The sequence below is a fragment of the Pongo abelii genome, chromosome 17, assembly GCF_028885655.2.
Source record: "Pongo abelii isolate AG06213 chromosome 17, NHGRI_mPonAbe1-v2.0_pri, whole genome shotgun sequence".
NCBI lineage: Eukaryota > Metazoa > Chordata > Mammalia > Primates > Hominidae > Pongo > Pongo abelii.
In genome coordinates, this window is record NC_072002.2 from 55,085,591 (window position 1) to 55,111,051 (window position 25,461).

The following is a 25,461-nucleotide window of genomic DNA, read 5'->3' on the forward strand; positions in this document are numbered from 1 at the left end:
TTCCAAGCAGAATATCCAACGCATGGTAGATGACATATGATTTTTTAAAAAATCAGAATGCTTTGCAAAATGTTTTGAGCCAAAATTCCAATAGAGATAATTAATAAAATAATCTACCATCCCTCATTAAAAAATAAGGAGCATCACTACCTAAATGGAAATCAAAGACGACTTCAGACTTGTTTCTCCAAAAAGTGAAAATAAGAATTGCATGAACCACCCATACACATTTTCTTATTGAACTTTTTCTGTAATTATATATTATAACTATACATACACATATGTACACCTATAAGAATATATATATACAAACACACATACACACATATATATATAATGTTTTAATAGTTTTTGTAACTACAAATGTAATTTATATTTGTGGAAAGGGGTTTTGGGAAACTTGAAAATGAGAAGAATTAGGAGGAAGAAAATTACTGATAATCTCGATTTAGAGATAAGGAATGTTATAAATTCCTGTATTTTCAGTCATTTTTATGCACTTATTTAGTAAAAATTGTACCACACTATACACAAATTTTAGTCATTCTCCATGCAATTTTATATCATGAACAGTGTCTTAGATTGTGTATTCTTATGTATTTATTTATTTATTTTTGAGATGGAGTTTTGCTTTTGTCACACATGCTGGAGTGCAATGGTGCTATCTCAGCTCACTTTAACCTCCACCTCCCGGGTTCAAGCGATTCTCCTGCCTCAGCCTCCTGAGTAGCTAAGATTACAGGAGTGTGCCACCACGCCCGGCTAATTTTTGTATTATTAGTCGAGATGAGGTTTCATCATGTTGGCCAGGCTGGTCTCAAACTCCTGACCTCAGCTGATCCAACCCCCTCAGCTTCCCAAAGTGCTGGGATTGCAGGCATGAGCCACCGCGCCTGGCCATTGTGTATTTCTTAAAGTACGAGTTTTGATGAAGAATATTACCTTATCTTACAGATTTCATACACCCAGGTTTTTCTGCTCCCTGTGGTTTTCTGCTCCTTGTGTTTTTCTGCTCCCTTATATAGGGGTATTAGGTTGTCTCTAAGTTTTTTATAAATGAGAATAGAAAGAATATTCTTCAAAAAATCTTTCTAAGAACATATGTTTGTGAAAATTTAATTGAAATTGTGAGCTTACTCTGAGTGTCTGATATTTAAGCACATGCATGTGAATATGTTTTTAAAATATATTATTTTACAATAAACCTCATATTTCTAATTAGCATGAAGCAAAGACAGATCAATCTTACGAATTTGAGTTTGTTGGAATTTGTTGATTTTCAATTGACTTAAGACTAGTGACAGGACATTGACAAGCAGCACATTCTTTAGTGTTCCTTGTAGTGGGTCTGTGCCTTTTATGCCCCTGAACCCAGCTCACCTGCTGTCTATCATTTAGATGGAAATTTGCCAAAGACTGAAGACTGAAACAATGAACAACATTCTCTTATATTCCCTATTTATATTCATAAATGTCTTACCTTATTTGTAAAAAATCAAAATGGGAATTTTTCTTTCATAAGCCAGTTTGCAATACTATTTCCACTTCTTTCTCTCTATAATGTTCTATTCGATTTACACATAAGAAAATGGGAATAAGAAATAATTTGGTTTGTAGACTCTCAAAGAACAATACTTTCCTATATTTCCTACATGTGCTAAATATGAAACCAAAGTTTTAGACATCACTTCCTAAACTTTATAAATGCAATTCTAAACCAAAGTCTTGCAAATGAAAAGATGCAGACAGTATATTACGTGTTTATTGCAGGATGACCCAGAAACGTTTGTTTTCCAAAAACTCTATTGGATTATATATTAGATGATACATCAGTTTTATTCTTTTCACAATGTTTCATCAGTAACAGCCTTTGTTCATCAATATATCAATATTAGCTTAATTATACATGACTCAACATAACTATGAAGTCAATGAAGAACTTAAATGTCAACAAAAGGTATAGAGGAACCCTATCTAGCTAATATATATGTCTTAAATTTTGGGTTATTCTGCAGAATGACCTTCAAGGGGAACACATACATATTTTCCAAAGAAGTTGAGGAATTATTTTGAAATTGAAACTAAAAGTCGCCTTTCTAGACACTTGAGGATCTGTTAGATCTTTAAGTTTTGCTTCTTCGGGGAAGGTTTTGAGTCACACTTATGACACATTACTGATTCTGGCAGTTGCTTCTGTGTATGATGCCCACTGGCCTCTTCACCAAGGCAAGCTGCAGGCTTTGCTCCATCAAAACTAAGCTTAGCAAGGGTGAAGTTTTCCCTATGTTGTGTTCTGGTTATGTGTCTTCCTTCTCATAAATACTACAAAGATACTGTTTCTCTAGAGTGGCTCAATTACAGGGTAGATCTGCAATTAGGCTGGGTAATATTTAGAATGATGGAAAATTGTACTTTCCTTTTCTTACTGTATGGCAAAGCCCAACCAGAACATCAAAACCAACACTTTTCTTTTCTTTTTTTTTTTTTAATTACACTTTAAGTTCTAGGGTACATGTGCACAACATGCAGGTTTGTTACATATGTACACATGTGCCATGTTGGTGTGCTGCTCCCATTAACTTGTCTTTTACATTAGATACATCTCTTAATGCTATCCCTCTTCCCTCCCCTCACCCCACAACAGGCCCCTGTGTGTGATGTTCCCCTTCCTGTGTCCAAGTGTTCTCATTGTTCAATTCCAACCTATGACTGAGAACATGCAGTGTTTGAAAACCAACCCTTTTCATTGGATCTTCTGTTCTCTGAGTGACTGCTTTGGACGTCTGAGTAAGACCCTAAAATGTGTAAATCATGGTTTTAGTGATTGGATTTTTATGTCGTATATATGACAATGCAAAATTAGATATGTCCATCATTTCAGTTACATACCAGATGAATACAGTAAATAGCAATAGTCAAAATGATTTATTGCATTGATTATTGTTTGACTGACCCGCTGACTGAGTTATTCCTTTTTGAAATGGAAATTAATCCAATTAAATGAGGATTTCATTGCCCTAGTGTGTTAAATTAAGTTGAAATGTGGGGCCTGTGAGCTTGAGAGGTACAGGGAAATGCAATATTAGTAGTTTATGAAAAAAAACATAGCGATCTGTCCAATAAAATCCTTACCTCTAACTAATGATATATTCTACAGTCCTGGTGAGTCTTTTAATTTACAAATCTACCGAAGGTTTTCACATATGTTACTGTATTTCCATGACAAGAAAAATCCAGAATCAAGTGTAAATAATTAGATAAAATATCAGCCGAGAATCAAAAACTATCTTCTTACTTAAAGAATGGGTAAGAAGAGATGAAACAATGAGCTGCTTTATAGTACTGCCAGTATCAATGTAATTAGCCTTTAATTTTGAATGCATTCATCATTTTGTTTAGCTTTCTAATTTATTAAGGTAAATTAAAAGCATGGTAATTAAACTTGTGGAAAAATTAAAATAATTGCAGAATTAGAGATACATAGATAAAGGACATATCTGAGGAAAACCATCAGTTTGAAAAGCAACAACTGCAGTCATTGATGTGTCTGCTTCTTTTCCTGTCCTACCCATGTTTTCTGCCATGAAACAGAAATACGTAAGTCAAATTTATCAAATCACGGAAAAAAGATAATTTATCAAGTTTTGTTGATATTTTTCCTTTAAAAAGTTTTCTTTTATTTTCATGGCAGTGATAGAAAAATTACTCTGAATGGAAATCATGGATGCTAAGCTTGGAAGGCAACACATTGTGGAGAAATATCTTCAGCCTTACTACTTTTTCTTGTCTCCTCCAATGACTGACTTAGGCCACTACAAAGTCATTGTAATGGTGGTGAACAGCTCTGAACTGAAACCATATGGTTAGCCGAGTCCCTGGTACAGACTCACAGAATTAGCAAACTGTTCCTGGCAAATCGGCCTAACTATGCACTGATCTGTTTCTCCTGGCACAGCCACAGGATCCTAGATGACATTTAGGAATCCTCATGTTGACACCTTCAGCAGCTTCTAGAGCAGGACAAGCATACCAGATATGTCAACTAAATTAATATATGAATACATAGAAATATTACTCATAGAGTTCCAACTGACTCTTAATTTTGCTTAGTTATGAACACTCAAATGTATAGAATGATTAAAAAACTGACATTAAATATGTCCATCTAGCTACATGCCTTCACTTCATTCATAGCGGCGGATGAACTTCACCTCAAAGGCACCGTTATCCCATGTGACAAAGAATGAGGTAAGGGAAGCCTCAAGAATCCAGTGCAGACCAGCATGAGGATAGACACTGAAAGATCTAGAAGTAAGAAACAGAAGCTACATTTAGGAAGATTTGTGCAGAAGGAGGATGAAGAAAAGAAGGGGACTCCTGTTGTGGGAGCTGCCCGAGACACAGACTTCTCTTTGGAGACTCCCCCTATATTCTGATACACCATCTGATTATATGTAATTTCTGCTTTGTATGTTTGGTTATTATTTTAAATCAAGGACAGTATAATCTCTCTGACCAACCTCAGTGCATGGCAGCCTGGAGCCAAAATGTTTTATTCATGAGTGATGTCTTTTTTTTTAATAAACTATAAAAATGTAAAACAATAAAAGTGATGTATATCTAATAATGAGTGAACCAATAAACCCACTGGGCAATTTTGCTCTGCAAGTGGAAAAAATTGACTTGGTATAACAAATTGCAGAATTATTAATCCTGTCTGAAACCCTTTTTATATCACACCATTTACTTTAATTCTCACTAGTTTGGCCATTATTATACATTATGCATTTTTCTTTGTTCTCGTTGGGAGGGGAAGTGGTGACTAGAGTCTACTCTTGAACTTCCAAGGCCTCCAAGCAAGTTGAGGGGAAGACCCTGACCAGCTGGCAAAGGGAGAGGAGAAGGATGCCCCTGGCTGTGGAGCCTCATTTGACATTCTGATTGACAGAAACCTCCAGTTTTCCTCTAGAAGGATGCTCTTTCTCCAGGCAGGTTGGAAGAGAAGCAAACATTAGCACTAAGCAGGTGCTTGCCTCCAGTGGCTTCTAGTAAGTTTATCACCACTTACTGCCAAAGGATATTCTCCTATAATCAAATAAATAAAGAACAACCTCAAATCCCTTGGATTTTAAAGGACTTCTCAGAAAGAAAAAAAAAAGCATTAAAACCTTTATTAAAAAGTTATCCTCCTGTACAATGATTATGTATCAACCATGAATAAATAATAATAATAATAAGCCTCCTAGCAAAGGATTGCTCACATTAGCAAGGGGAACAAAAGAAACATTGAAAACCTACAATGTCAACACACTTTGAGGGACGGCTATTAACAATGCAAATATGAAACTACCCAAACTTGCATTAAGAAATTAGAATGGCAGAGAAATGCAGCAGACTTGCTGTGTTTTCATTACAAGTTTTAAATGTTTTGAGAAATCTAAATCACACCCACCTACTTTCAGCAGCATTCTCAGATTAGGCCTCACATTAAGACCGTAGAGGAGTGACACCCTCTTTGGTGAGTGTTCCCACGTGTGCATCAGCAGGGACACATCATACACCCAGAGTGAGAGAAGTGAAACAAGGCAAGAAGACTACAGTCTGGTTCTGCAAGGGGTTTTCTGGAGTGAAGTCTTCAGGCTATTTTTAGAATCTATAGTTATTCTCATATTGCTGTAGCTCAAGAAACCTGAGCTACATACTGATGGAGAAAGGGCTGGAAGTAGGAAATAACTTTTCTAAAACCATCACTAGTCCAGATAAGGACAAGTCCAAACTAGAATCTTGGTCTTCTGACTTGATCAGAGTCTTTCAACACATTAATCACACTCTAGCTTGAGTATAGGTATGTTCAAATCTGTTTGTTCTTTCAGTCACAGAACAAATATTTATTAAGCATCTACTACGTGTCAGAAAGTTCTGGATTCTGGGGAAATGATGACATCATATGACTTACTTTATGGTCTAATAAACAGCAAAACAATAACAACAGCAACAATAGCACATAATTGTATAACATGTTAGGCAGTGAAAACTTCTATGAAAAAGAAATAAGATAAGAAATTTGAGTATCACAGAAAGATTGTTCTTGAGAAATAGATCAGAGAAATTTTGTTAAGGAGGTAACAATTTAACACAGACATGGAAACAGAGAATAAACCTAGTAGTAATTTTGGAGATAAGGTCACTAATCAGAGGTAAGTGCACAGGTGGTGAAACAAAATGAAACTTGGTTTAACAGAGAATCAATTAGCTAGAAAACTGGCATGGCATGGCCTGAGCAAAGAGTATGGCAGAAAGTCTGGGGAGATGAGGTCACTGGGTGGTCAGAGCCAGATCTCACTGGGCTTTATATACATTTGTTCTGTGTTTAGATTTTATATTAAGTGTCACAGGAAATCTTAGCAATTTTTAGTAAGAGCTTTGAATGTACATTTTGAAAGGGTTACTCTAGCTATTGTGTTGAGAACAGAGACTAAGGGATAAAGAACGGAAGTGAAGAGACCTGTTAGGAAGCTGATACAATTGTTCAGGAGGAAGAGAAGGAGATGATGGAAATATATTAGAAAAGTAGCCATGCAGTTGATGAGAAGTGACAGATTCAGGATGTATAATGGGAAAAATTAGCCTATATTATTTGTTCATTGCTTGGATGTGAAAGGAAGTGAAGGTAGTGGTAATAGGGGTTCATTTGAATAACTGTGTGCCTTTACTGATATATGGATAACCATTTGGAGTATATTTTAGATATGCTATGTTTCTGATGCTTTGTAGATATCTACATGGATAAATTTCCCATCAGCTAAAATGCTGGATTTCATACAAGAGTGATAATAGGGATTCCAATAATATGTTAGATTATTACCAGAAATATAAATTCAAATGTAGCCAACCTGCACAAAACAATATTGTCTAGCAGCAAATATTCTAGTTATTTTTAGTAAGCAGGACACTTCATTTTTTTAGTAACTCGAAGAATGTTCTATTATCATTATTTTTGTCTCTGTCTTTCTTGTCTCTCGCTATGCTTCTTTTTTTTAAATGTAGGGGCAAAATAGACGGGAAGAAAAATTAGATAGGAAGGAAAATGTGCAATAATATGCTACTACCTCTGGACTTAATTCCCAGTAGATTGTCATTATAAAATATGTACAACATGAGATAAATGTCAGTGAAGATTAGAAAAAATAAGGTGCTTTATGGACTTTCAAGTTGGAGGTCTAGGTACATTTTGGCTAGTTAGCCTGCCACAAATATCTGTGGGTGTGATTGTCTATGCACAATGACTTCAAAGGCAATTCAATGCCACTTAATCAATCCCTACCTCATCTCCTCTACTTCTCATATACACTGGTAAACTGTCTCTCAATACATTTGGGAAACTGAGGCCCAAAACTGATGCCTAAAGAGCCCTAGTGATTACATGGCACTCTGTATATATTACTATTGATTGTAACTATTATATTTAATCATAATTTTCTCTTCACTACTTGGTGAGCTCCTTTAGAAAAGAGAATTTGTGGTTTTCTTGTAGGTGTTCCTAGAATTAAGCACAATGACTCACACATAGCATGTGTTCAATATATATTTGTTATACACATGAATAAAAGACACTTGTCCATTATACATTTGATGGGAACCACATTTTGATCAAGACCTTGATGAAGAGAAAGATAACACTACAGTTTCATCCAAATGAAACTGTCAATTTACTTTCTATTTTAGGATGCAGCATCTCTAATAACTAGAATTATGAAAACACAGAGTTTGGCTAGTCCATTGAAATTAATGAGAATTTGCATATCAGCTTGTGGGTTGCTAGTCTTGTGTTCTTCTTGAAGCTTGGTAGAGGGGAAAAATGTTTTAACACCCATAATAGAAATTATTTTGAATGTGTGAGGTGTATTGCAATCAGAAATTTGCACTTAGATGGCATATATTTAATAAACATATGTTGAAAATGTCAGTGCATACAGAAATAGTTAAGTCAGTTAATGGATCATATAATACTATAAATAAGCATTCAAAAACACGCACAAATTGTTAGGGATTTGTCCCTAATATGTGAGAATAATTTCAGAGGAAATATAACCTCAGGCCTTTCTAGATATAAAATATTTTTCTGAGTAGACCTTGGGTTTGGGCCATTGTCCCATTTCTCCTGTTCTCATGCAGCAGATTAGCAATTTATTTCTGCCTTGTCTTACAGTTGATCAATATTTTCCCACGCCTCTTGCTTTCTGAAATATGCAACTCCTGAACCCCAGTTATCTCCTTTTTAACAGTGGCATCTTTGGGTGAAAGGGGATGGAGTATTTTACACACACACACACACACACACACACTTTGCAATCTAATATTACCTATAGTAATATATATTTATATATATTAATACTTTGCAATTTAATATTACATTACTTATGGCAGGGTTGGTCTAGCTTTTTAAGATAGAGTTTGTAGGAAAGACTCTATAGTAAATATATTCATGTTAAACAGCAGCCTAAAAGGCACAGATTTTCTCATTTTACTTTACAGCATTCATTTCCAAACAGCTGGGGAAGAGAAACATACATACCTTCATTTTAATGACTATCTTGAAAAGGTACTTATTGAACTTTTCTAGAGAGACAGAGTTGAGAATGGCATTCATTTTCAAGAATTGCTCAATATTTAATGGCCTGAATGTCTCCCTCAATAGGTTTCATTTTTGCATCTAATAGTCTTGTCTATCCTTCTTTGGCCACAGTCGGGGTATTCCGAGGCAGGAACCCAGCTAAACAATTTAAGGTGGTGACTTGCTTCTGGACAGAGCTGGTTCAGAACCTTGTACCACCAGTAGCCAAAGTGATTTGCATGTATTTTTCTCTGGATGGAGTGGGCAGCTGGCAGTATCTTATGCATATTAATCTTATATGGCACACTCATTTTTTCAGGTGCAACAAATGTATTTCTAAAAACCTTTAGTGCACCAAGCAAAGCGTAGTCCTTTTATATTATTTAAGGAGTAATGACAAGTACTGAGTGATATATTATATTTCTAAACTTGTGTTGAGCAGGTATTAGGGAGTTTGCCCAGCTGGGGGTTTGGAGGGAGATTTAATGCTTTTGTTGTAGCAAAAACAAAATGCTTTATGGTTCTCCAGCTTCCTAAGGGGGTCACGTTTAAATCCTGGAAATTATTTTTGTCTACATTATGAGAGGGGAGGAAGGGCAGAGGGTTTTAGTGCTTTCCCTTTTGGGAAAGTTTGTAGCATTTCAAAGCCTTTTGTGTCTCCAGTTTCAACTAAATCAGTATAGCCGTAAAAATGTACCTCCTCTCTCACAAACCTTTACACTAGCTGTTTTAAAAACCTACTGCAGTGTGTAACATTGAGAATTTAAGACATTTTATGTTTGGACAATGAGCTTAGGTCCAGAGCTTTATAAGGCTAGCAAGGTACATGAATTAGTAACCTTATAATTTTATTGACTCAGTAAGAAAGATGGAGGTGTGGGCCACAGCAAGAAAATTCATGTCCAAGCTTTAAATCCCTGATTTAGGGAAGCCACTTTCACATGAAAGTAAAGCACAGACATAACCTATGGTGAAAAGAATATGTTAGTGTTATTTGTGGATTCATTTCAGAACAAACTTTCTGAAGCACTTTATTTAAACTGTATTTTTCCCCCAGTTACTTCACACAAATGAACCAAGAGGCATCTTTGAAGGAATAATGAAATGTAGTCTTTTCTTTTTAGTTAGGAAATATTTCCAATATCTCTGTGAAAGGATACGTTTGATGCAAGCTGGGTTGCTTCTGTTGGTCTCCTGACACTCTGCTCTCCTGTGCCTCTAGATGTGCTTACCCTTCTCTTCCCTACCCCTCCTGCAACACACTAACGGAGCACAGACCACATCTGAGATCTCACTTTATCTCGTATCTTCTTTATATTGGTTTCTGTCCCTGGATCTCCTCTGTCCTTTAAATTCAGCTCACTCATCACTTCTCCTTGATGTCTTCTTAGTCATAATCAAAGGCCTACACATCAAATACTTATTGATAAACTTCTACATGTAAGCACACAAGTGTATATTTGCAAGGTAGCTATTGTGAAACAAGTTCTCAAATTATATCTACATATAGATACATTTATATTCTTCATAGCACTAAATCCAAGAAAGGACACAACTCTTCTTTATTAAATAGTTGTTGATTTATAGGATAAATCGTTCTATATGTCACTATCATATTATACAAGTAAGGCCCGTATTTCAAAGCAGGGGCTTTTCTTAACTATGGATTAGGGACATTACTGTGTTTATATGATCTAGAGAACAAAACAAAAATCTAACAAACACATACACAATAATATTTTCCTCAGATTTTTAAAAATTCAAATGGAGAAAGAATTGAACTTCAAAGTATGCTCAGATTATGTTATTAATGTCTTGTTTTGCATCATAGAAGGGTAGAGTGTACATGTGCTCATTGTCACACCCAAATCACAATGGCAAGAGTTACTGGGAAAGTGGAAACAAGGTGATTACGGATGTGAGCTATGGTTTACATTGGCAGAGCTGAAATTAGAAAATCCTCTGGAAAAGGAACACATGTTGATATTTATGAATCCTTTCATTTTCCCTTTAACATTGTATCAAATCCAGAACAACAGTGTTTCTTCTGTTGCAACATTCAAACCAAAGGATGGGTGAATTAATGAAAGTGCTTACCTCCATCCTCACAAGGTACTGGACTCTGTGTTCGTGTGTGTGTGTGTGTGTGTGTGTGTGTGTGTGTGTGTGTGTGTGTGTGTGTGGTGGGGTGAATGTTGACTTACAAAATCTTTAAGCTCCAAGATTTTTGTTTGTTTGTTTTTTGTTTTTGTTTTTGTTTTTTTGAGATGGAGTCTTGCTCTGTCGCCCAGGCTGGAGTGCAATGGTGTGATCTCTGCTCGCTGCAAACTTCACTTCCCAGGTTCAAGGGATTCCCCTTCTTCAGCCTCCCGAGTAGCTGGGACTACAGGCATGCATCACCGCAACAGTCCAATTCTTGTATTTTTAGTAGATACGGGGTTTCACCATGCTGGTCAGGCTGGTCTCGAACTCCTGACCTCAGGTGAGCCGCTCACCTGTCTTGGCTTCCCAAAGTGCTGGGATTACAGGCATGATTTCAGTAGGAAATGTCTCGTTGACAGCTCAGAGCTTAATACACACACACACACACACACACACACACACCCACACACAGACAAAACACTTCTGCCCTCAAACAAAGGAAAACCTTGATGCACATCATAATCTACGATTACTAAGAATATAGGCAAGAAAAGGAGTCATGCTTAATTGGAATAATCTTGAGGAAAATATGTGACTAGGAAATTATCAAGCTGGTTTGTGACTCGTACAATATGACAGTATAAGCAGGGCTTCTATCATATGACATCTTCCATTTCATTAAAGGTGTTATTTGGTTAAATTTTTTAAAGCAAATCATGGAGCAATTGTCAAATGTTATATTTGCCTTTAGTTTTATTACATTATAAAACTATTGTGAGCCAAGATGGTTTCTATTTAAATGCTGTAGTCACTACCAGAGATATCCTAGGAGAAAAATATCTATTTCCTTTTGAGAAAGATACTTTATTAGAAGAATATATTCGAGGTGGAATCCTACTGGAATTATCTTAGAAAAGCATTTCTTTTTATGAATTTCTCTGCTGGTAGGTAATCCACAGATACCTATAAACATTTAAAACATATTTTGACACTTTGCTTCAGAGGACCTTACTGGTGTTCTTTGACACAGACCTACCCTTATTTTCCAAGGTAAGATATGAGTACTCTTACTTCATGTACTGATAGTGACCTTACCTTTGTAAATCTTGAATTTCTGTACTTAATCTCATCAAAAGTAAGGAAGGTATTGATTGATTGCCTAAGGTAACATACCAATTTCCATGTCAAAAACCATATGAAAATTTTAACTTTTTAATTTTAAGTTTTATTATTAATGTAATTGCATCTGATCTTTTATTTCATTTGCATAATATTGTTATATCCCTTTCTTCAAGAAATGATCATTTTTAACAAAAATAAGTGTGGAAAAAGTACATGTACAAAAAGAAAACTGAAAACACGATGATAGTATTGAATTTTAATCCATAGAATAAAATAAATATACATGAGTTTATACTCACGCATCATAAATACTAATATTTGTTCATAAATTTTGAAAATGAATAAATGAAGGATAGAGGACAACTCTGTCTTATGGCAGGTTTCCAATAAATAGATGCAAAAGGAAGGAAGGACATAGAAAACCACTGTTGGACATAAACCAAAGTTGAATATTCTCACAGACAAGTTTTAAGAATTCTAAAATTAGTGGGCAAGAATTTAATGTAAAAGAATATATGTATTCTCAGAGTATATCTGTCAATGTATTCACTACAGTGAGAAAGATAGTAACTTCACAACAGAAAAACCCAGGGGACACCACCTTAATGAAGTGATGAAAGTTAACATCACCAATTCATTGTTCATATCATGAATTCTTTGACATGAAGCACTGAGAAAGACACAACATAATTTCTGGGGTTTTGTTGCTATAAACACACAATCTCATTCCAATCATAATAAAACATCAGATAAATACAATTTCAGGGACAGTCTAAAATATAACTGTTCAGTACTCTTAAAAGTATCAACATTATGAAAGACAGAGAAAGGCTGAGAAACTGTTTACAGGCTGGAGGAGACTAAGGAAAAATAGTGATAAATGCTAAACCATTACTTCTAATGGCAAAAACCGCAATTACTTTTGGACCAACTTTATATGTGGAAGCCCATATAGATTCTTGAATCACAAAAATAAAATATGATTAGGAAAAACTGGTAAAATTCAATAGTATCAAGGTCTGTAATTTAATTAATAGTATGATACCAATTCTAATATTTGGATTTTGAGAACTATGTAATGGTTTTATAAGATGTTCATATTAGAAAAGCTGAGGAGGGTTATATAGGTCTTCTCTATAATCTGTTACAACTTTTCTTGAACTTAAGTTTAAAATAGTTCAAAAATATTATGTTTATTTGAACTAAACTGTTAGTGCAAAAATTTTAGTACTCTGTGTGTTTGTATACCTTATACCATTTACCAACATATAATATAAATTTGTTTTCATTTCACTGTGGAAGAGTTATTATCTTTCATCAAATTTCAACAGTTGATCTTGAAAGTTTTAAAAATCACTTATCTAATGACATGATAACGATGTTCCTTGATTGACTAAGTAGCATAGATTTTTATTCTCAAAGACTTCCTCATCTTTTCCTCAGCCCTCATCATTCCTCAAGTAATTTCCTATGTCTGGTCTTGTGAACTATTAAACCCAGCTCAATGAAGTAACTACAGATCTGTTTGTTTTTTATTGTTTGAATTTCTCCAAATAGGCAAGAGTCTAAAACTGCATGCAACTTGAAAGCAGACCAAGCAGATACAGAATAAAAATGCTTTTGGTGTCAAAAAGCAAGAAAACTCCAATACTAATCAGAATTCCTAGTATATACTACTGGATCTACCTCCAATTTGCCACTTAACCATCAAATCTCTTAGGCCTCTCTACTTTATGATGCAACTACCAACATCTTGTGACTCTCCAAAGCTGCAGTTTCTTGTCCATGAAGCAGAAATAATACCTAACCTAGAACATTATATCAAATGAGAGATGAGAAAAAGAGCAGCATCTAGCAGTGGTGAATATTCAGTAATATTTGGCTGTTTCTCCACTTGATATTGCCAAAGACAAACTAACTCAGAGAACAAATTAATAAAGGCTCGGAAGACTTTCTAATTCACCTCCAGGCACGTTTGACCATGCTTGGTTGAAGGCAAGAGAACAAGCAAGCTGTTTGGGTAGGAGGATGTTCAATGTTAGGATAAAGAGTTTTCTGTGAATGGTCATTTTCTGGAAAAACTGGGAAATGATGAAGTGCTTGTAGATGGTCAAACTATTATAATGATCCTTATGGACATTTCTGCCATGGCTTGTGATTTCTCAGTTCCCCCTTTGAGTCATTCCCTCTATCAGAATCAAGAGGGTAATCTTGACTCGGGTTGATGACCTTGACAGTATCATCATCACTAATCAATCAGATGTCATCACAGGCACTGTCCATGAATATTTTATTCTCATAGTCTATTTCATTGTCTAGTTGGATGATAGTGATATACACTCCATTGAGACAGCAACTCCCCTAGAGCATTTAATCTCCTGGAAATGACACATTTGATGACTGCTAAGTATCTTTAAGAGCAGTCTTAAGGTATGTGTCTTCAGATTTAAGAGCAGTCTTTCTTTGATGTATCTTCTAGGAAACAAAAGTTTCTGTTTGAAGATCACAAAGAGGCTGTTTAGAAAAATGACATGGGATGGTAGCTTTACCTTTTTGTAATAACACTGGAACATGAGTCCCTTGCATTATTTTGCCATGTCTGTGTGTAACAGATCAGAATCTAGAATGGAAGTGAAATGCTACATACCTCTGTCTTTCAGTCACAAATTCGTAGGGAGATAATTCACGTGCCCCTAAACAAGTAAACTGGATGGCCACCAAAACTAGGAGCTATGTGTTAGGTCAGAGGAGTTCAGAAGTTTCTGAGAGTGTGATAGCTTCTTAAAATGTTACTAGTCCTTTCAAAGTTTTTAGAAGTTTGTGGGTGATAAAGGCAGTGTAGTTTATGAGTAAGGGGTAACACTTTACAGAATTCTTATATAATAGTTTCTGTATACTATGTGGATCCATTAGTTGATATAAAACTTTGTTTGTCCAAGTTAGAATAACCAGGTTTATAAGCTTTTTAATGACTATGAGGCTATAGCTTTTCAGAAAGAAAATGCTTCAACTCATCCAGAGCTTGGCATTTCAGATGCCTACTAATACGTGGATTAATTGATAAAAGTCTGGTAAGGCAAAGTCATAGGCCCTGATGGAGATTCTTTTATATATATATATATATACATATATATATATTTATTTATTTATATTTTACTTTAAGTTCTGGGATACATGTGCAGAAAGTGCAGGTTTGTTACACAGGCATACATGGGCCATGGTGGTTTGCTGCACCTATCAACCCATCATCTAGGTTCTAAGCTCCTCATGCATTAGCTATTTGTCCTAATGCTCTTCCTCCCCTTGCCTCCCACCCCCCAACAGGCCTCGGTGTGTGATGTTATGTTCCCCTCCCAGTGTCCATGTGTTCTCATTTTTCTACTCCCACTTATTAGTGAGATCATGCAGTGTTTGGTTTTCTGTTCCTGTGTTATTTGGCTGAGAATAGTGGCTTCCAGCTTCATCCATGTCCCTGCAATGGACATGAACTCATTGTTTTTTATGACTGCATAGTATTCTATGGTGTATATCTGCCACATTTGCTTTATCTAGTCTATCATTGATGGACATTTGAGTTGGTCCCAAGTCTTTGCTATTGTAAATGGTGCTGCAATAAACATATGTGTGCAAGTGTCTTTATAGTAGAATAATTTATAATGGTTTGGATATATACTCAGTAATGGGATTGCTGGGTCAAATGGTATTTCTGGTTCTAGATCCTTGAGGAATAGCCACACTGTCTTCCATAATGGTTGAACTTATTTACACTCCCACCAACAGTATAAAAGCATTTCTATTTCTTCACAGCCTCACCAGCCTCTGTTGTTTCCTGACTTTTTAATGATCACCATTCTAACTGGCATGAGATGGTACTTCATTGTGGTTTTTATTTGCATTTCTCTAATGATCAGTGATGATGAGCTTTTTATCATGTTTGTTGACTGCATAAATGTCTTCTTTTGAGAAGTATCTGTTCATATCATTCACCCACTTTTTGGTGGGTTTTTTTTTTTTCTTGTACAGTGTTTAAGTTCCTTGTAGATTCTGGATATTAGCCCTTTGTCAGATGGGTAGCTTGCAAAAATTTTATCCCATTATGTAGGTTGCCTGTTCACTCTGATGATAGTTTCTTTTGCTGTGCAGAAACTCTTTAGTTTAATTCGATCCTATTTGTCAATTTTGGCTTCTGTTGCAATTGCTTTTGGTGTTTTGATCATTTGCCCATGCCTATGTCCTGAATGGTGTTGCCTAGGTTTTCTTCTGGGTTTTTATGACTTTGGGTTTCACATTTAAGTCTTTAATCCATCTTGAGTTAATTTTTGTATAAGATGTAAGGAAGGGGTCCAGTTTCAGTTTTCTGCATATGGTTAGCCAGTTTTCCCAACACTGTTTATTAAGTATGAAATCCTTTCCCCATTGTTTTTGTCAGGTTTGTTGAAGATCAGATGGTTGTAGATGTGGGGTTTTATTTCTGGGGTCTCTGTTGTGTTCATTCCAATTGTCCCTGAGGGAGATTCTAAGTTTTATATTGAATAGTTGTCTGTCTTTCGCAGGAGTAGGAAAATTCTTAATAATGGCTCTTAATTATTCCCAAGAGTGAGTTTCAGTTGTGGAGAACATTCCAGGCTCATATGTTGGCTGTATTCATAAAAGGAATAGGCAGATGGGAGTGGTAGAAAATTTATCAGGCAAGGCTCTGGATAGGAGACAGACAAGGTAGGCCTAAAGGTCTAGAGGCACAGAAAAAAGAAGTACTGTTGTGTATCAAGAAGTTTCAGGCACACAGGAGGGCGTGGTTTTAATGACTGCTGTCCCTTGTTTAATATCATCAAAATATTTTACAGGATCTAATTTGAATTGAAATTTCACTTAGAAACTTCCGTGTACAAACAAAAATTTTACCCATTGGACCTAGTCAATTTTGTATCTTTTTTCCCCTGTCATCTCTCAAAGGAATAATTTTTATTAAATACAATGCTTCCCAGAGTTGCATTGAAGACCTACTTCATCTGTGTTCTAGTTCTCTGGCATTGGTGAAAATGTGCCATTTAGAAAAACAGGCACAAGGGATAGCGTTGTGGTAAGAGTAGGGATAGAGAGCAGGAGTATTTTTTTGCAGAGTTGGGGAGATTTTGACTAAGAACATCTCATATAGCTGGTCACAATCAGTGTAATGTGGTTGTTTGTGCATCTTGTGTCCCTACCCCCTGACATAAAGTCCAGTCACCTCTCAACACAGATCTGAGGATCTATATCTCAATCTAACAATCGGTATCTCACCCTAGCCCCACCTGGCAAGTGGAAAATCAAAGAGAATGTTGGTTGTTTATTAAGACCAAGCTCTTAGAATGAAGTCAGGTTGCAAGGGTATCTCTTCCAGTTTTATTGGTTATCAACAGCGAAGTTTGCCTTCAGAAGGACACAAGTCTGGAGGAAACCCCAAACTCCCAAGTCTCAGAAAGTGGCTAGAATGATAGACTCAGGTCTCACAACACACCCGTTTATGACAAAACAGTATTTAAATGCACAGAAAACAAAGATGAATCACCAAGCACATGAACTCCAAAGGGAACTTTCAACAAATGCAAATACTCAGGAATTAAAAATGGACAAAACAGCAAAGGAACTCAGCCAAAAGAAATAGACCCAGTGAAGAAGACTTACTGTTTTGAGCAGTTGGAGGAGCAGCTAAGGTTCCAGGGACCTACGTGGGTATAGCTCCTGCTCAGGAGCCAAGGTCAGCAGCCAGCCACAAGGAGATATGGCAGGAGCCAAGTGTGGCAAGGACAGAACCATCAAAGACAAAACTGAGTCAGAGACAAAATTAACAATGGCCATTTGTTCATAAACCTACTGCCATGGAATTTTCTTTAATTAATTTTGTTTCACAGAGGTGCAAAAGTGTTAGAAAGCAAACGGAGGAAATACTGTGATGATCTCAAATGGGCAAGTGTTCTATTGCAATGGGATTTTTCAAAGTGGAGGAGATTTTCTGATTGGTCTTTGGTTGCATTTGGTTGTCCTCGGTTGTCTGTAAAAGGGCAAGGAAGCAATTTGGGAACATTTCAAAAGAGGAAAGATTGTTCAATGTTATAGCAGAGGGTTTTCTGTGGCCATCCATTTCCTGAAACAAGTAGGAGTTGATGGGTACTTTTTTGTACTGTCCTAATGGTTTCTTTAGGGGGTAGTGGCTGCCATGTCAGATAGTTTCTTAATATCCTATTACCGTAAGATTAAATATAGTTACAGGGAAGACATAAATATCCAGAGTCTGAGCTCTTTCACTGAAGATAAATAGAACACACGATCTATCCTTCTTTAGGCTCTATACTTCTTTCCATCTAGATGAACTTGGCACATCCTCTCTAATTAAAGTCTTCCTTTGGATTCCTTTTTATATGAAAAGAGGATGATGATCTGGTTTTTGTGACTTCTGATTAGATATTCCTCATATCTTAGGAGTTTGTACAGATTTCTCAAAAAGAGCAATATTACTGAGTTCTGAGAAATCCTATAGCCACAGCTGCCTTGCCTGGATGCCTTCCAGCCTGCTTTCAGTTAAAACTAACCTGATCATAAATAAGAGAATAAGCTTCTCTAATGTGCTCACTAAATACTCCATCTTAAAGCGATGTACTCTGGAGGCTATATTTCTTGGACAGCATATGCCTTTCCTGAATGATGAAGCCCCCAAGTATAATGTCACAATATGATTTATTCATAATACTATTTTACATTTATTATAATTTCATAAATTTGGGGGACTTTTTTCTAAATAAACAGAGGCTTGCTTAAGTCGTTTCCTCTGGCAATGTTTAACATGATATCACCTGTCATGCCAAAGGACAATGTATGGGGAGAAAAATAATGTAATTTGAATTATTTTTTCTGTTACTTTTTTCTCTATCAACCTGATATAATAATTGGCTTTTTCCCCCTTATTTAACCTGATAAAGTAGATGACTACAATTAAGATTTTTTTTAAAAAACTCAACTACATCATGGTTTTTACACCTTCACTGTTGAATTCTGCTTATCTAGTCTTTCTGTATAACAACTAAATTTTCACAACCAAGATTGGAGCAGAAACTGACTATGTAACAGGATTCTATTGGGACTGAACAACTCAAAGTCATTATTTTTTTTCCTCATAGAGAACCATGTATTTCTATCTGCCAGTATTTCATTCCTTTAGCTTAAAGTTTTGTTCCCTTTTCAAGTACAAATGCTACTTGCAGAAGTAATAGTTTTAGGGAAAGTATAACATAATAGTTAAGAGACACTCTGAAGCCACTTTGTCTGGGGACATAGTTCATCTTCTCTTCCTGCTGGTAGAAAGTTAATAAGTTAATCAAAGTCCCCTAAGTTTCCTCATCTGCAAAGATTCTATCCATCTCTACATGATAGAATGTGGTGATAATTTATATATATATATATATACTTTATGTAAACTACTGAGAACCATGGCTGACATGTAATACGTGTTTTTGGCCGACATTTATGCTCCTTACTGGTGTTTCTAGAACTCCGCCTGTCAGGATATACAATGGGATGGCACTTACCTCTCCTTGAATGCAGGCCGTGTTGCATAACTTTCTTTGACTAATGCAATGTGAGCTCTAGTGAAGTGTGTCTTTTAAAGCAGACGTGTCTTACAGCCAGCAAAAGAATCTCTCTTTTCATAGCAATAATTGTCATGTATGACATGCTTGCTGCATGCTGTAAGACCAAAGTGTCCTAGAATGTGGACCCGTGATCTGGTTAGTTATCCCAGAGATTTACACAGTGCCACAGCAAACTTAGAGTTATAAATACATATATGTCTATATATGTATTTATACCACAAAGATTTTAGAATTGTGTGTCACTCCAGTATCACCTAGCCTATTATAGCAATGTTTTAACAAAGAGAAGCTATTATTTTTATTTACAGAGTGACTTTTTTAAAACAGGGCAAATAGAGAAAGATGTGACTAAAAAGTGATCAAATGAGAAATAAAAATCTGGGGACGTCAAACATGAATTTCCTTGATATCAAGATGGTTTCAAGTGTTTGTTTTACTTGCTTTCTGCTCAAATTATGTTATCCAGTTAGTAATTAATCATTCTACCAGTAGAAACTTTTGGTTATGTTACATGCACCGAGAATGATCTTCTGCTTTGCTAGGTTTTATTTTCCCTCTCCTTATGTTCACTAAAATCTCCTTCTTTCAGGCTACTTCACTGCTTTCTCCCTGTCCTTTCTTCACCAAATTTATATCTTTAGGGAGAATCTACATTTAATTTTATTTCTAGGTGAAGAAAATAATGTCCTATTCACAAGCCAGTAATGGTTTACTAGTAATGACGGGGCAAATTCCAAACTCTTCAATCTGTTTTTTAAAATCTCCAATCTCTACTTTGACTTCCAAATCCTATTTCCAGTTACATGCACCCCACCTCTTCTCACTTAAATTCATGTTGCTTGTTACAACAATTTTACTAATGATAGATGAGTTATAGTCCATTTTGTGCTATCTCTTAATGTTATGTTGCCACATATTTAACTTTACTATCTTTCTAAGTAAACTGTCCCAATACAATATCACTTTTCCTGTCTTATGCTTAACACAATACCATGTATTTAAGTGTTTTTATAATTTTAAAAATACATGTCACACATTAAGTAATTGAACAAATAAATGAATAGGTTAATTAATAAATAGGAGAAATAAAGGATTTAAATTTTTATAAAGTCCACTAACCACAATCAAAATATACATATCAGTCATAGTGTCATCACGTACTCTGCCTGATTTGAAGTACATATCATTCATTGAAATTTGCATCACATTCATTTTTTTAATTAGGAGAAATTTGGGCAATATTTAAATGAAGGAAACTCCTGAAATGGACTTAAGGTAAAGAATTTAATAAGAAAAATCACTGACTCTCAGAAATAGAAGGGAAGAAACGATGGAAGATATGGTTTTTTGAGTTTCAACACCTAAAGTCAAATCAATTCAGACTGAAGTATGTTCACCGACCCTCTTGTCATATACTTGCATGTATAGCAGCATGGCAAATAGAACCTAAGGCCTTTATTTCAGGCTGGTGTTCTCTGAGTGACACAATATCTTCTTCTGTAACTGTTTTTCAAGTTCATATTGTTGATTATATTTGCCAGTCAATAATTTATTTGATTTAACTCTGTCCTGAGCAGCTAATTTGGAGGAATTTTATTTCCATTTTACAGATCAGGAAATAGATACAAGAGATCAAAGTCTTTGCCTGAACATCCACATGTAACATCCACCGAACATCTTAATTGTTGCATGTGGTATCCTAGAACAGATGTATTATTTGTTCTACTTTGTCATTTTACCTGACTTTTCATGATGAATTTTATCCATCTCAAGGATAAAGGGGATAAATTTAGTGGAGGGAAGAACAAAACTCAGAATGGAGACTGCCCACAAAGACCATTATTCTAACATTTCAGAAATTAACTAGAGAAAGGACAAATTTGAGATATTATATTGTGTGTTTGTATTGCATGCTTGTAATTAATGTAGACCTATTAGTTTGAGTTTTTCTGTAGAAATAAATTCCCAGCTGTTGGCTACCTAGAAGGAACCACCATGGCAGACTCTCCATCTCACAATGAACCCATGTTAACTCAGTAGCCAAGCAAGACAGAATGAGGAAGGTAATTTCTGCTGCAGCAAATGTGAGAGAATACAATCTGAAGACAATGTGAATAATCTCTCCTTCTTTGAATTAATCATGCAAATGTTCCTATTAGCACATGTAATTGAGATGGGGATATGTATGCAATGAGTGACTATTTCAACACTGAAATTCAGATATTCTCAAGTTACACTCTTTTGGAATAAAATAATATAACAACATAAAGTCACCAGCACATGTATAATAAAGAATAGTTAAATACCAATTAGACATAAAGACTTAACTTGGACTTCTAGAAACCTCTTAATACAACGCATTTACTCACAGATTCTGAAAGCACATTGAGGAACTGGAAGTAATCTGTTCATATTGGTTTTATAGACTAACAGAAAAAAAATCACTCTCAACATGTTCTAAAAATAGGAATTTTAGACCATAGGCATTCAAAAAATATTTATGACTTTCTTTTCAAATTTTCTATTCCTCTATTTGTCCTTTTACCTTCAGTTTATAGGACTTCAAGTTCTTGTTTTTCATTGATTAAAATTAGGTTAACATCATTTCAATCAAGAACACTGTAGGTAAGAACAACAAAAATTCTCATTATAACACATGGAAATGATTAATTATAATTTCGCCAAGAAAACTATGTTTTAAATAAATATTATTCTACACCTTCAAAATTCAGAGATTTATTTATAATTTTTTGATTTAATTGGAAGGTTCCACAGGGCTTCAAAAGTTTAAAAATGAAAGAGAAAGAAAAAGAAAAACCAATAGCTCAAGGATTATTTTGCATAACATCATACAACAAGCAGGTGTTTGCAAGATCAATTTACAATAGGGACCACAGTACCCACCTAGCTTGGATGACTTCCAGACTATTTCCAATTAAAACTTACCTAATCATAAATAAGAGATAAAAGCTTCCTAACCAGCACAATAAATAATAGATCTTAAAATAATGTACTTGAGGCTATGTTTAGAGACTGTAAATGAATTCTCTTTAGGTTAGAAAAATGTTAGAAAGGGATTTGAGGTCAGGTTCTCCAGGAAGCCATTAAAATATTGTCTTTTTCAGCATTGACTCTGATAGTTTACAATATAAACTGCTGAATCACTAAGAAATTTATAATGTGAGTTGTGCCTTGCCAGACACTGCAATGAGGCATCTATTTTTTAGCCCCTTTGAAAGATTCAATTAACATAGTTGACTGGCAATAAACAGGCATGGAATGAGCAGCATGAAATAACTTGGTCAAGTTGGACAGAAGACCTGGGCATAGTGACTGCTCTAGATCAGGGGGTCCTCATATTTATTATTTCTGATTCAAAATAGACGTTCTTATTATATTATTTTCATGGAAGAATTCCAAGGAATGCTTTTGATGACAAAGACCTAGAGAAGAAACGTAAAGAGAAAACCTGCCTGATCCTCTGTATACTGGAAACAGTTTTTGGAAGTTGAAGAAAAAAATAAGAGTATAAAGAAGAAGGAGCAGAAGGAAATGGAAATCTTGCAACTTCCACATCCCTCCTGTTATAGGTGGAATTGCGTCCTCCAATAAAAACATGCTGAAAGTCCTATACCCCATGTTTGTAAATGTGACATTATTTGGAAATAGGGTCTTTGCAGATGTTTTGGATGAGATTAACATTTAAATCAATAGGCTGAATAAAGCAGATTGCCATTCTTAATGTGGGTGAGGCTCACCCAATAGGTTTAAAGCCTGAATAGAACAAAAGTTTGACCTTGCTGTGAATAAGGGGAAATTCCTTCTGTATAAGTGCTTTGAATCTGGAAGATTAGTTTTTTCCTGCCTCCACGTTCATGTTGAAACATTGGCTCTTCCCAGGTCTGAAGCATGCCGCCTTTGGATTAAAACTCACACCATCAGTTTTCCTGATCCTCAGGCCTTCAGACTTGTTCTAGATCTACACCATTGGCCCTCCTGTTCTCCAACCTGTGAAATGTAGATCTTGGGACTTGTCAGACTCCACAATTTTATGAGCCAAATCTATCTATCTATCTATCATCTATCTATCTATCTATCTATCTATCTATCTGTCTGTCTGTCTGTCTGTCTGTCTATCTATCTATCTATCTATCTATCATCTATCTATTATTTCTATTGGTTCAGTTTATCCAAAGAATGCTGAGTAATACAGAAAGTAATGGGGCTATTTGAGAATTTGAAGAAAGGCCAATTGGCTTAAGCATTGTGACCACGGGAGACAGAGGCACAAGATGATACTGAAGAAGTATGTGGGACTCAAGCATGCAGGGTCATTGGGCCATTTTTTGCAGTTTGGATTTTATTCTAATATAATGAGGAAATCATTTAATAATTGAAGCAGAGAGTGACGGACCTGAATCAAATCCAATTTTAAAGAAAATTATTTCTGGATGCATTGATGAGAAGAAATTATAGAAGAAGGAAGTAAGACTTAAAGGAAACATACCAGGTAGGAAATACTGCAATTGTCCAGGAAAGAGATAATGTTGTGTAACTAGAGCATACGACATGGAGAGATGTGAACAGAGTTGTGACGTATTTTTAGGTAAAATTAACAGGACTTGATGAATTCAAATGGGCTTCATAGACTTATCAATGTACAGTCAAAATGTTCATATTTGTGAAAAGATTCTAGGATTGCAAGTTCACCACAAACTCTGAAGTGAGTGCCTCTGGGAAAGATGAATACTGTTTTCATTGCACATGGTACCAGCTCCCCAGCTGACCCAGTTTATTTAATCAAATCATTAATCTCATAAGATGCTGTTTCTGGACTAACCAACCATTTGACTGACTGCATTTAGTTTGCAAATGGTAGACTTTTAATAAATATTTGATGGAACCAAATTAATTTCTAAAATGAATGCTTATGTATACATTCATGCCCACAGGTCCCTATATTGAAAACTATCATTAATCTAAGGATTAATCTCACAACAGGATTATTCAAACAGCCTAGGTTTTACATAATGGTAAAATCAAACTTGGAGCTAAATGCATATTATTTCAGGTCTCTTCTGACTGTATTTAACTAGTGAGGAATTAGCTATTTTTGAGTATATCAAAACCAAATATCACAGATGCAGAAAAGTGCTGAATGTGCTAACTGGACTCAGGGCCCCTACCCTCTCCGGCCAGTCTTCTCATTCCTTCCCTTGCTGCCATTCCCTTTTCCTGCTGGCATCCTTTTTCTTTCTCAGAATTAACTCCAGACTCAATGATTAAAACCAGTATGCCATCTCTTCCCCGCTACACGTTTATAATTTATACACTGTGTATGTGCAAAATTCATTGAGAAAATGAATGAATAAGAATGGTTCAAAATAGAACTAACAACTCCATATAATAGTAAGTTACTGACTACTAATGTCTTCAAGTAGATGCTGAATGACTGTCTATTAGAGATTGGTGAAGGGTATTAATTACTAACAAAGAGACTGGAAAAGATAATATTAACCTTTTACTTCAAAGGCTAATGTTTTATGATTCAATGATTGAAGAAAATTAAGCAATGTACATTTAAACACAATAAATCCAGTAGTTAAACTAACACTTTTCTTTTATCTATACCCCATGTTAAGGAATAAAAAATAAAGTCCAAGAGGGAGAAGCATTTTTAGTGTACTAGCCCAAAAGCTGCCTCAATTTATCTCTTTTTATAGAACTAAACTTAATTATTTACAATTAAATTAAATTTAAAAATAATTAAACTCAGCCTTAATAGGATTGTGTTGGTTCATTCCATGACTTGTATGAGATGTTTTCAGATAACTGATCTAATTCGATTTTGAAAGCAGCCCTGATAGACACGTATTACAATCTCCATTTTACCTCTGAGAAAACATGCTAAAAATGGTTAGGGAGCATCTTCAATAACACACAACGTGTACATTGCAA

The 25,461-nt window shown here is 35.4% G+C and overlaps 1 long non-coding RNA gene across 1 annotated transcript in view; it reads left to right on the forward strand.

The window, feature by feature from the left end:
• Positions 1–6,010: 6,010 nt before the first annotated feature.
• Positions 6,011–25,461, forward strand: part of LOC129051678 (uncharacterized) — a 43,788-nt gene continuing 24,337 nt past the window's right edge. Inside the window, exon 1 of the long non-coding RNA XR_008516108.1 lies at positions 6,011–6,197. This is a non-coding gene — a long non-coding RNA (uncharacterized LOC129051678). The remainder of the gene's footprint in view (positions 6,198–25,461) is intronic.